We start from the raw sequence: 4647 nt of genomic DNA, 5'->3' as shown, positions 1-4647 counted from the left end.
GGTGCAGAAGAGTTCAATATTCCCATAATCAGGGCCAACAGAAAATCTGTGGCTTCTGTTGATGGAGGTTTGCAGAATCCCTCTTGTTTGGTTTTTGATCCCAACTGGGGCTCTGAACAGCCGGATGGCATAAATAGAAGATTTACACATCCTATGCCATCTGATATACAAAGACTAGGAAACGACGAAGATATTGCCTTCATGAGTGTAGGTTTTGTTGAGCAAACTCAATATTACAAATCAAGACAAAGTCTGCGATCGAATTTGGTGATAGCTTTCTTGGGTGCTATGCAGGTTCTTGAACTTGGGGAACTTACTAGGACAAGACAAATTACTTTTGAGGAGCTTACTCGACTTTTTCTCTAGAGATTGAGAAGGTAATCCAGTATATATTATCTTGGGGATGCCTGCTGGAGTTATGTGATGTTTTCTTTTTAAAAATGCCATCAGGTATAATGGCATTCTTGAAGCTGTGGTGTCTTACACTGAAGAATTAGCATATGCACAAGCAAGAAGGGCTGATGAGTTGCTTGCTCAGGGAGTATATTTGGGTATTTTTCTTGATGGAGTACCTTTTATATTTGCTTCTCTACTTCAATATCTGAGAGATGGGACACAGTAGAACCTATTATTAACAATCAAAATCGTTCTTCTATCACAACATCAACATATATGTGATCATGTGCATTGTAGGTCCTTTCCATGGGATTCCTTATGGTTTGAAGGACATAATTGCCGTACCCACTTGGGGTTCAACAAGTTTTATGGATCAGGTTCTTAATATCGATGCATGGGTCTATAAGAGGTACTTAAGGTGCTCCAGTAATCCGGTGCTGTTGTATGGTAAGTCGTAATAGATGTTATGGGGTGAATCTGCTGAATATAGGTTGAAGTCAGCTGGGGCAGTTTTAGTTGCAAAGCTTGTTTCTGGCTCTCTGGCATATGATGATATTTGGTTTGGCGGAAGGACAAGAAATCCATGGAACATTGAAGAGTTTACAACTGGCTCATCAGCTGGGCCTGCTGCTTGCAGTTCAGCAGGTTCATTTTCACTTCTCTCTTAGTTGTTCCTGTTCAGCAAGGATTTCCCATTTCCTTTTCTGCCACGGTACCACTATGTAGATCCCTGCACCTTATGTTCACTTGATTGTGGCTAGTGGGCAAAAGATAATTTTAACAAAGCTATAAAAAGTTTGGTTGACATAAATGAAGATTCTTTTGACATTGACTGTCTTTTCTTCAACAGGTATGGTCCCTTTTGCTACTGGTTCCGATACAGCTGGATCCATCACCTATCCAGCTGCCCGTTGTGGTGTGACAGCATTACGCCCAACATTTGGTACTGTTGGACGAAGCGGTGTCATGAGCATATCTGAAAGCTTGGTAACTTCTTATTGTCCTCCTGGATTGTTCCTATGTGAGGTTAACAATGATGACAATCTAATTCATGACAGGATAAGCTCGGTCCATTCTGTAGGAGTGCGGCAGACTGCACTATTATTCTTGATGCTATTCGAGGAGGGGATCCAGATGATCCCTCATCCAGAGACATTCCCCTTGATAATCCATTCACAGTAGATATAACAAAGCTTACTGTTGGATACCTAGATGATGCTGCGATGGAGGTCATTTTTTTCTTGGTTTCTTTAGGGACATGAACATGGAACTTGATATTTCTCAGTTAAAATGATGCCTGAGCTATAATCCACCCTCCCGCCGCGCCCCTGCCCCCCCCCCCCTCTTCCCTCTTCCCTCTTCCCTCCTCATTTCTCTATCATTTCAGGTCGTTCATGTTCTTTCCTCAAAGGGAGTTACTATGGTTCCCTTCAGATTAAATTACACTGTTGATTCTGTTCAAGGCATCTTGAACTTCACAATGGACTTGGATATGTTGGCTCACTTTGATGAGTGGCAACATTTGGGAAAGGATGATCAATATGAAGCTCAAGAACAATGGCCCGTTGAACTGTGCCGTGCACACGTGGTTCCCGCTGTGGACTATGTGCAGGTTTGCCGCCTGTTTTTATTGCTGATTGTATTACTAATCTAAGCTCGAGCGTTTACTGTGTTCAAGAGTTTGGTTCCAAATAGAGCAAATACATACCCGAGTGAATAAACCGATTACTGTAATTAGTTTGATGATGGAATTTTTCAAGCTGAACTGTTCTAATTTTGGTAGTTATTTTAAATCGTAATGATGCCTTGTCAGAGGTCCCGGTGGCTTATAAAGCAGACTTTGTTTTGAAAAAATAGGTTATAACTGATGATCTTTTTAGTGATATATATTGGATAATGATCATGAAATGATTTGGTAAAGTATCCATGCTTGATTACTTGCATAATGCTTTACGATGTCAAGCATTTTTTCAATGGAAGATGATGTGGTGGGTTTTTTCTGTGGGATCTGCCAAGGGGATGTGGGATAAGCTTTAGGCAGACAAATGTAGAACACTTGAAAGCAGATAATTTATGTTTTCGGTCATATCAAGCACCATGCTTGGAGTATAATTGGGAGTCTTATTTTGCTAGACTTCAAATTGTGTTGGTTGGGTGGGGTTTGGTGGGTAATTTCCATTGGGTAAAGATATCTTGATCTATACTCAATCAAAGCAAACCAGATTTACCCTTTCTGACTAGTTTTCTTGGACAAGTGAATGCTTAAAATATAACCAGTTTTTGCTAGAAAATTAGATTCTGCATGTTTGATAGGATGGTTGGGAGTGTTCCTAGACACTGCCAAGATTCAGGCACGATACCACCAAATGTTTTGGCATCATGAGTGTGGCTCCCTTGAGTGTAGCCTGTGTAGGTGCAAATTATAAGCTGCATTACTAGCTTGGTCCAACTCAAAGCAAGAAACAACCCACTCACAGCAAATGAAAATGCCATACAATGAAGCCTCAATTTTGAGTGAGCAATATGTGGTTGTTCTATTCAATGTAAGGATTTACACGAACTACTTATGGTAAGGTTGCATACCATGTCTTGTGTGGAATCATGTGCTTTTAGTGCCCTTTGACAAATTAAATTGATTATGCAGGCTTACGTCAGTTAAATAGCTTCCCACACGCTTGATATTTTTCAGTTTCAGGGTGAATGATGTTTGAACAATGAGGTATATACAACCATGACAAAGTTAATTCCCGGAGTCCCATCCTCTTTCTTGATTAGATCTTGCTGTCGTATTCTTCATCTTGGACTCAGCAAACAACATGTAGTGCAGATGTTTTTCATTGTCCAGTATTGATTGATTGGGTGGTTGTCTTGTTAGAATGAACTGAGCATTATGCTATGTTACCACATTGAAATGACCCACTTTAATCACAGTAAATCTAAATTCATATTGTCCAATTCCTTCGTGGTTAAAAGTGAGCCAATCTCTCGTCAGGCACAAAGAGCTAGAGGAAAGTTGATTAGGGAAGTAAGAGAAACCTTCAATGTTGATGCTTTCATCGGAAATGCAACGGAATGGGAAAAAGTTTGTCTGGGAAATCTGGTGGGAATGCCTGTAATTGTTGTTCCAACTGGGTATTCTAACATATCTGCTTCACCTCCTAGTGGCACGAGACGACGAAAGACCATCACGACTGGCATATATGCTCCTCCTCAAAAGGATCATATTGTAAGCTTTCTTTGGCTTGATTTTTCATTAGGGGTCATGAGAATGTTTCCGGTTGATATTCTGTTTTTTTTTTAGGTTTAGTGAGCTAGTAAAGTTAGCTCCTCAATGAGGTTTTGATGCTCCTGGGAGGACCATTTGAGATGAAAGTTAAAAATCTTGTCAAGTATTTGATATGTTTATTTTTTTTTAAAAATTGCTGTGCATCTATCCATGAGAATTAAAACTGGATGGCACTGAATTCAGGTTCATCAAGATATTGTTGAACATTAAGAGAAGTCAAGGATCATTGGCACAAAAACTAAAGTTGCATTGTTATTGCCGGGTACTCACAATATGTTGAATTCTTTTGTAGGCTTTAGCACTGGCAATAGCTTATCAGTCAGTCACTGATCATCACAAGCAGCGACCACCTATAAATGATCTGGGACCAAATGATTGGACTCCGAATGCACAATCAAAAAGATACCCTCCAAGGCAGCTGCATATGTGAGTTTCCTCATGCTTGCGAATTGAACATCTGTGTACATATGCCTGTCATGACCATGGAGAAATGTGTTCTTTCTCAGCTATTTCAATAAGAAAACTGATGGCGTCTGCTAGGGGAAATGATTGTTTGGTAAATCTTTAGGGGCGGGAACCTCTCCATTTGACTGAACTTGTGGTTGTTAAAGTATCTTGATCACTTTCCTTTGTATAATATAGTTTTGTTATTCATGAGTGAACTACCAACTAGCCAAATTTAGTATGATTTTCCTCCGTATTCGGCTCATGTCAAGTTCAAAGGACGGTAGTCCGGTCGCTTTCCTTCTTTAAGATTGTGTTAGTAGTGTGAAATTTGCACTCTATTTTCCTTCCTAACGTGCAAAATGTGAGCATCTGTTAGACCAATTGGCATGGCCTAAAACTTGAACTGAGCTCATTTATCTTAGCATATCGGATTCATGATAGTAAGCTTCACCAAGTACATAGCTCCGCTCAGCTAATTTTTTTGGTCAAGAAAAAAAAAAAAAGTACATAGCTCCGCT

At 39.9% G+C, this 4647-nt stretch overlaps 1 pseudogene; it reads left to right on the top strand.

Moving 5' to 3' along the window:
• The first annotated feature begins 288 nt into the window (after positions 1-288).
• LOC130139016 (uncharacterized) lies at positions 289-4382 on the top strand (annotated as a pseudogene).
• Positions 4383-4647: the final 265 nt, after the last annotated feature.

This window comes from Syzygium oleosum, unplaced genomic scaffold (genome assembly GCF_021117445.2).
Source record: "Syzygium oleosum isolate NSW1041296 unplaced genomic scaffold, Sole_v2.1 Sole_v2.09, whole genome shotgun sequence".
Taxonomy (NCBI): Eukaryota; Viridiplantae; Streptophyta; class Magnoliopsida; order Myrtales; family Myrtaceae; genus Syzygium; species Syzygium oleosum.
This window is presented reverse-complemented; position numbering and strand designations above follow the sequence as displayed.